The sequence below is a fragment of the Bubalus kerabau genome, chromosome 2 (genome assembly GCF_029407905.1).
Source record: "Bubalus kerabau isolate K-KA32 ecotype Philippines breed swamp buffalo chromosome 2, PCC_UOA_SB_1v2, whole genome shotgun sequence".
In the NCBI taxonomy this organism is placed as follows: domain Eukaryota; kingdom Metazoa; phylum Chordata; class Mammalia; order Artiodactyla; family Bovidae; genus Bubalus; species Bubalus kerabau.
The window spans coordinates 194159153-194170020 of NC_073625.1; positions in this window are offsets into that span (position 1 = coordinate 194159153).

The following is a 10868-nucleotide window of genomic DNA, read 5'->3' on the forward strand; positions in this document are numbered from 1 at the left end:
GATTCTACTTCAAACACTTCGGCATTTTGCTTTTCTCTCAATAAAAAATCTGGGAAATTCCTCCAAGTCAATCCCTATCATTCTGATTCAGTCTCCAACAGTGTGTAGTATTCCAGGATATGGAAGGTTTATCATTGTTTCAGTTATTCCTGTTTGAATGGGCAACACTTCATGAAACTGTCTGCTCTTGTGTTTATGTACGTTTCCACTGGAAATCACAGCAAAGAATTCTCACTCAAGTTCTAAATATATTTTCTTTAACAAAGAACAAGAAAAGTTCTCCCTTGTGTCCTAACACAAGCTTATCTTCTATTCAGTGGAGAGGGCAATACTATTTCAAAGTTTAGGTTTTATTATTATTCAGATATCATAAGGGAGCAAATCAGAAGATGACTGCTGTGGAAAAGATAGTTTGTTACTCATAGTTCCTAAGAGGAGAGAGCCTGCCATGCCATGTAGGGCCACACTGGAAAACACCAGGTTGGTCTGGAGAAAGAATATCTAAAATATACAAAGAACTCATATAACTCAACATCAAAAAAAATTTTTTTTAATATGCAAAGAATCTAAATAGACATTTTCGCAAAGAAGACATACAGATTGTGAACAGGCACATGGAGAGATGCTCATGAAAAAAATATCATGAATTATCAGGGAAAGGCAAATCAAAACCACAATGAGCTGTAAGAATGGCTATCATTAAAGAGAGAACAAGTAACAAACGTGGTCAAAGATGTGGAGAGAAGGGAAAGCTTGTACATCGTTTGGTGGGAATGTAAACTGGTGTAGCCAAAAAGGAAAACAGTATGGAGATTCCTAAAAAAATAAATAAATAAAACTATCCTAGGATCCAGCGCAGCGCTCCTGGTATTTATCCAAGGAAAACAAAAGGACAGACAAGGGCACCTCATGACCTTAGAACCTCTGCTCTAGTCACTCTTTAGGTCCCAGAAAAGTGCTTTACCACCTCTCATCTTTTTGTGCAATAACTGCGCCCAACTGCAACGAAGAAGCGTGGGTCTATTGTTGGCAAACAAAAATACAGGGCACCCAGTTACATTTGAATTTCAGGTAAGCAAAAAATATTTGTTCGTGTTCAGTCAGTTCAGTTCAGTCACTCAGTCGTGTCCAACTCTTTGCAACCCCATGAATCGCAGCACACCAGGGCTCGCTGTCTATCACCAAATCCCAGAGTTCACTCAAAGGCACATCCGTCGAGTCGGTGATGCCATCCAGCCATCTCATCCTCTGTCATACCCTTCTCCTCCTGCCCCTAATCCCTCCCAGCATCAGAGTCTTTTCAAATGAGTCAACTCTTCGCAGGAGGTGGCCAAAGTACTGGAGTTTCAGCTTTAGCATCAGTCCTTCCAAAGAACACCCAGGACTGATCTCCTTTAGAATGGACTGGTTGGATCTCCTTGCAGTCCAAGGGACTCTCAAGAGTCTTCTCCAACACCACAGTTCAAAAGCATCAATTCTTCAGCACTCAGCTTTCTTCACAGTCCAACTCTCACATCCATACATGACTACTGGAAAAACCATAGCCTTGACTAGATGGACCTTTGTTGGCAAAGTAATGTCTCTGCTTTTGAATATGCTATCTAGATTGGACATAACTTTCCTTCCAAAGAGTAAGTGTCTTTTAATTTCATGGCTGCAATCACCATCTGCAGTGATTTTGGAGTCCCCAAAAAATAAAGCCTGACACTGTTTCCACTGTTTCTCCATCTATTTCCCATGAAGTGATAAGACCAGATGCCATGATCTTCGTTTCTGAATGTTGAGCTTTAAGCCAACTTTTTCACTCTCCTCTTTCACTTTCATCAAGAGGCTTTTGAGTTCCTCTTCACTTTCTGCCATAAGGGTGATGTCATCTGCATATCTGAGGTTATTGATATTTCTCCCAGCAATCTTAATTCCAGCTTATGCTTCTTCCAGCCCAGTGTTTCTCATGATGTACTCTGCATACAAGTTAAATAAGCAGGGTGACAATATACAGCCTTGACGAACTCCTTTTCCTATTTGGAACCAGTCTGTTGTTCCATGTCCAGTTCTAACTGTTGCTTCCTGACCTGCATACAAATTTCTCAAGAGGCAGATCAGGTGGTCTGGTATTCCCATCTCTTTCAGAATTTTCCATAGTTTATTGTGATCCACACAGTCAAAGGCTTTGGCATAGTCAAGAAAGCAGAAATAGATGCTTTTCTGGAACTCTCTTGCTTTTTCGATGATCCAATGGATGTTGGCAATTTGATCTCTGGTTCCTCTGCCTTTTCTAAAACCAGCTTGAACATCTGGAAGTTCACAGTTCACATATTGCTGAAGCCTGGCTTGGAGAATTTTGAGCATTACTTCACTAGTGTGTGAGATGAGTGCAATTTGAGCATTCTCAAAATTGCTGGCATATTGAGTGCAGCAATATGAGTGCAGCAGTTTGAGCATTCTTTGGCATTGCCTTTCTTTGGGATTGGAATGAAAACTGACCTTTTCCAGGCCTGTGGCCACTGCTGAGTTTTCCAAATTTGCTGGCATATTGAGTGCAGCACTTTCACAGCATCATCTTTCAGGATTTGAAAAAGCTCAACTGGAATTCCATCACCTCCACTAGCTTTGTTCATAGTGATGCTTTCTAAGGCCCACTTGACTTCACATTCCAGGATGTCTGGCTCTAGGTGAGTGATCACACCATCATCATTATCTTGGTCATGAAGATCTTTTTTGTACAGTTCTTCTGTGTATTCTTGCCACCTCTTCTTAATATCTTCTGCTTCTGTTAGGTTAATACTCCCCAATACTCCATGATTTATGTTAACTTTATGTTGGAGATGGATACAGCTTTGGAGACACCCCTGGGGAATGAATAAATCAAAGAACTTATTCATCAATGAAGACAGAGCTGTTGAAGACAGGGGCACTGATCTGGTCTTTAAGGCAGTCCTCCTTCTGCCACCACAGGGAACACCATCATGTACACACTTCTTTCCAACTCTTAGCAAGACAACACTATTCTTCTTTCATTTATTATTTCCTTCATAAATATCTATTGTGTGCACACCAGGGGCCTGCCTCCAGGCGCAAGAGAGGTGAGGAAGAAAAGGACAAAACACTATAAAAAATGAATAAGAAAGGAGCTTCTCACTTGGTTGCCTATAGTCCATCGGGAGAGACAAGGCATATTCCCCTAACAGCCAGAGCATGAGCAAAAGATGCTACCTGTGGAAGTCACGAGGCATTTCAAAAAGAATCAGCCTGTTGGCTCCATGGTAAAGAATTCACCTGCCAATGCAGGAGACCCAGGTTCAATTCCTGGTCCAGGAAGATCCCACATGCTGTGGAGCAACCAAGCCCCTGAACCACAACTACTCTAGAGCCCGCGCTCCACAGCAAGAGAAGTCATTGTAATGAGAAGCCGGTGCACCGCAACTAGGGAGTAGCCTTCTCTCGGCTTAAGTAGAGAAAGCTCGTGCACAGCAACAAAGACTCAGCACAGCCAAAAATAAATGAATACATAAAATTATATTACAAAGCAGCCTTTAAATCACTTTAGATGGGGATGCATGTTCAGGATGGAAAACACGTGTATACCCGTGGTGGATTCATGTTGATGTATGGCAAAACCAATACAATATTGTAAAGTAATTAGCCTCCAATTAAAATAAATAAATGTATATTAAAAAATTTAAAAATAAATCACCTTAGATTGTAGGTGGGTTTAATAGTCAAGAAGAAAACAAAGGAGGTTGAATGTCCCATGTGAAGACATGCTAGGAAACAGGGACAGGAGGCAAATTTCATATATCTTAGAGGTAAAACTTAGAGATAAATCCTAATGGAAGTTACTATTTTTTTTCTCTTGAATAATAGAAAAGTTGGTCACTTTTCCTTTGCAGAAATTGGCCATAATTGTCCCGTAAAGAAACTCACAGATACCAGCCAGGGAGCAGGTTAGTCCCTTTCACAGAGTGTTCAGGCAGCAATATTTTTCTGCACAAGACCTACTCCTCAACCCTTCCAGTTCAGAATGCACTGCAGAATTCTCTCCACCATGCCGCAGATGGCATATTATGCTTCTGGCTATTAAGCTGGAAATGCAAACCACTTTTTTGTGGTTCAAATAATCTCCAGGAGATAGTTTCCTGGAAATCTGAAGTCCTATTTCTCATATCACCTCGCTCTAAATTGATAATATCTATGACCTTTTCATCTAATTACACTAGAAGTTTGTACCTATTTTTATTAAATGGTTCCATTACATACCCATTATGTGATAGCTGCTTTCTGTTAATAATCTAATGAGCCCACTCCAAGATTTCTCTTTCTTTTCACAATTAGGTAAACATGCATAAATACATGAGTTTCTCATGTTATTTAAGATTTTCACAGAAATCCTTGTTTGACAAACAATTTTCACTAACACTTAAGTAGAAGACATAGACAACCAAAACTCCATCAAAAGCATGTGTACCCCATTTAGAGAAGTACCTAGATTGGGTCACCAGAGAAGGAAAAAGTGGAAAGGAACGAAAAGAAGGAGGTAAAGAAACAGCATTGCAGATAAGTCAGGGGAATGCATAAAACAAGCGAAAAAATGGGGAAACGGTGGGAAGAGCCTGAAGAATTCCGCATCATGTCATCAGCCTTTCCAACATGCACTCGGTAGGGTCAGCATGGATCATACCTCTACCAACTTTTGAATCAGAAAAGTTCACAATGTAAAGCAATGTTCCCCTAATATGTTGCAAAAATACTACTGGGTCCTAGGTAAAGGCAGAAATTAAATAAATGGAAAGATATTTATGAGAACACAATCAGGAAGAACTGTACTTCCTTACATTGGAGTCTTATCAGTAAATTGTCTATTATAGCGACTAACATATTAACATTGCATGGATTTCCATTTTCTCTTATCCCACAGTATATGCTATATTTGAGTTCTAAACCACTATTTTTATTTTATTTCCTCCTGTCCAATATTTGGCATGCATTCAGTCCATTGGGAACATTTGCTGTATTTGCAATAATTATTTAGAAGTTATAAAATATAATTATATAGCAGCAAGTAGCCATTATGTATGATTAGACATTACTAAATTCAAAGCAGGGAATCCAGTAGAAAAGTTAACTCACTGCATTACCTAGTATCATGAAAGAAGCCTGATTTTAGCAAATCCTTTTTCACTGAGGGCAGTAAGCCAGTAATGATATGCCTAAAATCATATTAATAGCAATTGCATTGCTAATTTCATTAGCATTTGCATTATCACTATGTATTAATTACTACAGTCAGGCCACCAAAGACTAATATCTACATCCGACAGCACCAATTCCCCAGATGCATTTTGTGGTCGCTGAATGATTATCATTCAACAATTTGCTGCTTTTGACAATTACAAAGCAACTCAAGCTCCCCAGCCTTGACAGGGCCAATTGCACAGAGATCATTGAAACTAAACCAAGAATTCCTTCAGAGACTTTAAGAAAAAACTCTGCATGAAAGGATGAAGGGATAGATGAAAAATACCAAGCACATACTGTTACAGAGATCCACCTTGACTCCAGGCGGTTTGTTCAAATGTAATTTCCTTCAAGTAGAATAACATTTTCAGGGATTTCTCTGATGATTCATGCTATATGAAAAAAAGTCAGTAGTCAACTAAGTGTAGGAAACACTGGTTTAAACAGAAACATGAGTCCTACTGCAGACCTTCTCAGAGCCTTTAATATGTCATTATCTCTTGTGACTCTATGAAAGGAGGATAGAGTTGGCAGAGTTTCCTAAAATTTATTTGACCATCTAATCTTTCTTCTCATTGCCAATCTCCTAGAGTTATCAATCCCAGGAACATACTTTTCAAGGAAGTGAATTAGCAGAATATAACTTTAGCCAAGATAGTGAGCATTCCATAAAACTACACACCAAAATACATAATCAAAGATTACATTATATAAAAGAGAAATTCACTGACATTAGAGGCTTCATAATTTCCAGATAAATGTCTAGTCTATATTGTGAGCAGAATCTAATGCCACTGCCATTATCTCTGAAAATTATTCTCCTGAATACTTCTGTTCCTCAGCTTTGGTTCTACTGAGGTAGGAATCTATGGATAATCTCTGCTCCAGAGCACAGTGTCTCCTTCCAGCTCAAATTAACCCAAATATGGAATGCCAGTCCTCTCCTAGATTTCCAGGAAAACCGAACAAATAAACAAACAAACCAAAGAAATCTTTCACACAGTCTGTTTGTTTTTCATAGGCTTTGCTAAATCCTGGGGAAGAATTTGGAGCTTATACTGCAGCAGTGTAGTTGCAAACAACTCAACATTGAGCACTAGACACACCTTTGCTTTCTTTTCTCAAAGCTTTATTGAGATGTAATTTACATACCATAAAATTAACCTGTTTGACGTAACAGAAGCAGAAGATATTAAGAAGAGGTGGCAAGAATACACAGAAGAACTATACAAAAAAGATCTTCATGACCCAGATAACCATGATGGTGTGATCACTGACCTAGAGCCAGACATCCTGGAATGTGAAGTCAAGTGGGCCTTAGGAAGCATCACTACAAACAAAGCTAGTGGAGGTGTTGGAATTCCAGTTGAGCTATTTCAAATCCTAAAAGATGATGCTATGAAAGTGCTGCACTATATATACCAGCAATTTTGGAAAACTCAGCACTGGCGACAGGACTGGAAAAAGTCAGTTTTCATTCCAATCCCAAAGAAAGGCAATGCCAAAGAATTGCACAATTGCACTCATCTCACATGCTAACAAAATAATGCTCAAAATTCTCCAAGCCAGGCTTCAACAGTATGTGAACCAAGAGCATCTAGATGTTCAAGTTGGATTTAGAAAGGGCAGAGGAAGATATCAAATTGCCAACACCTACTGGATCATCGCAAAACCAAGTGAATTCCAGGAAAACATCTACTTCTGCTTTATTGACTACTCCAAAGTCTTTGACTGTGTGGATCACAACAAAGTACAGAAAATTCTTCAAGAGATGGGAACACCAGACCACCTGACCTGCCTCCTGAGAAGTCTGTATGCAGGGCAAGGAGCAACAGTTAGAAATGGACATGAAACAACAGACTGGATCCATATCAGGGAAGAAGAACATCAAGGCTGTATATTGTCACCCTGCTTATTTAACTTATATGAAAAGTACATCATGTGAAATGCTGGGTTAGATGAAGCACAAGCTGGAATCAAGATTGTAAGGAGAAATATCAGTAACCTCAGATATGCAGATGACACCACCCTTATGGCAGACAGTGAAGAACTAAAGAGCCTCTTGATGAAAGTGAAAGTGGAGAGTGAAAAAGTTGGCTTAAGCTCAACATTCAGAAAACTAAGATCATGGCATTTGGTCCCATCACTTCATGGCAAATAGATGGGGAAACAATGGAAACCATGACAGATTTTATTTTTTCGGTTCCAAAATCATTGCAGATGGTGACTGCAGCCATGAAATTAAAAGATATCTGCTCCTTGGAAGAAAAGCTGTGACCAATCTAGACAGCATATTAAAAAGCAGGGACATTGCTTTGCCAACAAAGGTCCATCTAGTCAAAGCTGGTTTTTCTAGTAGTCATGTATGGATGTGAGAGTTAAACTATAAAGAAAGCTGAGCACCAAAGAATTGATGCTTTTGAACTGTGGTGTTAGAGAAGATTCTTGAGAGTCCCTTGGACAGCAAGGAGATCCAACCAGTCCATTCTAAAGGAAATCAGTCCTGAGTATTCATTGGAAGGACTGATGCTGAAGCTGACACTCCAATACTTTGGCCACCTGATGCAAAGAACTGACTCATTTGAAAAGACCCTGATGCAGGGAATGATTGAAGGCAGGAGGAGAAGGGGACAGCACAGGATGAGATGGTTGGATGGCATCACGGACTCAATGGACATGAGTTTGAGCAAGCCCTGGAGTTGGTGATGGACACGCTAGGGAGGCCTGGCATGCTGCAGTCCATGGGATCGCAAAGAATCAGGCACGACTGAACGACTGAACTGAATTGAATTTATATACCATACTTCACCTGTTTGAAGTATGACTGAATGGTTTTTCATAGATTACAAGGTTAAGACACACCTCTGCTTAACCTCCTCAATTAGATCACCAAGGGTAATCATCCCACTCCTCTTACCTTCTCTTTATCTCTCAAACTGTCAATATCTTTTTCTTAAACATTTTGTTTTATATTAGAGTATAGCCAATTAACAATCTTGTCATAGTTTCAGATGGACAGCAACCGGACTTAGTCATACATATACATGTATTCATTCTTCTGCAGATCTTTGGTGTTCTTGCCTGCAGCCTGTCCCTTTTAATTCCATTTCTTAAATCCAGATAACACAGTAGGGTAACTTTTTAAGTAAAAATAAAGCACCACTCTTTGTAATAGCCAAGACATAGAAGCAACCTGTGTCCATCAACAGAGGAATGGATAAAGATGTGGCATTACAATGGACTATCACTCAGCCATAAAAAAGAATGAAATAATGCCATTTGCAGCAACATGGATGAACTTAGAGATTATCATTCTAAGTGAATTAAGTCAGAAAGACAAAGACAAACATCATATGACATCACTTATTTGTGGAATCTAAAAAACAGATACAAATTAACTTATTTAAAAAACATAAACAGACTTGCAAATACAGAATACAAACTTGTGGTTACCAAAGGGGAAGGGATAAATTAGGAGTTTGAGAATAGCAGATACAAATTACTATATATAAAATAGGTAAATAACAAGGATCTACTGTATAGCATAGGGAACTATACTCAATATCTTGTAATGACCTCTAATGGAAAAGAATCTGACGAATACGTATCAGTTCAGTTCAATTCAGTCACTCAGTCATGTCCAGCTCTTTGCGACCCCATGAACTGCAGCAGGCCAGGCCTCCCTGTCCATCACCAACTCCCAGAGTTTACCCAAACACATGTCCATTGAGTCGGTGATGCCATCTAACCATCTCATCCTTTGTCATCCCCTTCTCCTCCCACCTTCAATCTTTCCCAGCATCAGGGTCATTTCAAAAGAGTCAGCTCTTCACATCAGGTGGCCAAAGTATTGGAGCTTCAGCTTCAACATCAGTTCCTCCAATGAACACCCAGGACTGACTTCCTTTAGGATGGACTAGTTGGATCTCCTTGCAGTCCAAAGGACTCTCAACAGTCTTCTCCAACACCACAGTTCAAAAGCATCAATTCTTTGGTGCTCAGCTTTCTTTATAGTTCAACTCTCACATCCATACATGACTACTGGAAAGTCCACGGCCCTGACTAGACAGGCCTTTGTTGACAAAGTAATGTCTCTGCTTTTTAATATGCTGTCTAGGTTGCTCATAACTTTCCTTACAAGGAGTAAGTGTCTTTTAATTTCATGGCTGCAGTCACCATCTGCAGTGATTTTGGAGCCCAAAAAGATAAAGTCAGCCACTGTTTCCATTGTTTCCCCATCTATTTGCCATGAAGTGATGAGACCGGATGCCATGATCTTAGTTTTCTGAATGTTAAGCTTTAAGCCAACTTTTTCACTCTCCTCTTTCACTTTCAGAAGAATACATATATATGTATATCCATATATGTATATGCATATATATGTATACATATATATGTATGAAAGTGTTAGTCACTCAGTCATGACTGACCCTTTGCAACCCCAGAACTATAGGCCAACAGGCTTCTCCATCTGTGGAATTCTCTAGGGAAGAATACTGGGGTGGGTAGCCATTTCCTTCTCCAGGGGAATCCTACCGACCCAGGGGTTGAACCTGGGTCTCCTGCTTTGCAGGCAGATTCTTTACTGTCTGAGCCACCAGGGAAGATCATATATGTATATACATAAATATATATATATATATATATATGTATACACATGTGTATATATATTTATGTATAAACTGAATAATCTTGCTGAACACCTAAAATTAACACAACATTGTAAATAAAGCATACTTCAATTTAAGAAAGTTTTTAAAAGATAGATCTCTTCCTGACCGTCAGATGTCAGAGTTTAAAATTTTGAAATAAATAAATAATGAAGACTTTATTGCACATAGCCAATGTAGATCTCCCCTACAGAAGTCTCATCATGAATTCTATCAAATTGCTTCTGGAAGGCCATGACTCTTCCTTTAGCATAGTATCATCCTTCTCAGAAACAGCCATAGCTGTTTCTCACTTCCCTCAATCCATCCTTCTACCTAGTTATATCCCTCAGATAAACTTCCAGAGTTTATCTAGACAGAGAACCAGGTTCAAACTCCCTTGTGACATCACCCTCATCTCTATCCCAACAAGCTGAGAAAATGCCAACTATTATTCAGTTGCAGGCAAACAATTCAATAGAGAAGTGAGCACAGTGTTTCTGGTTGAAGGTCTAGCCTCCCAACAACTATGGCCAAAAACAAAACAAACAGAAAAACAACCCCCAAACAATAATGGCCCAGATTTCCTTAAGCAGAGACGGAGGGGAAGAAAATGGAGGAGAAATGGTAGAGGGTTTCGGAGCGCTGAAACCATAGGTTTCTGATGGCAGTGTCAAATGTGGGCTGGGGATGAGAGAAGGTCTCAAACCCCAGAAAGAGCTGTGGGGACCACAGGAAGCACAGGAAGGCCATACCCCCATCCTCAGGGTATTTCCACTGGTGAAGAGTCAATAGCTCAATCGCAAGCTTATGAGTTTTTGTTCAGGGCACACCTAGACTTTTCTTTCCAAAAAGCCAGTCTCTACTCAATTTTTTTACTTTTGAGTAATTATTGCAATAAACAAAGCTGTACACATTTGCCGTTCACCCATGTGCTCCCCATATTTTCTGTTTGTATATTCCCTGTGAGTTCTGCCCAGGCTA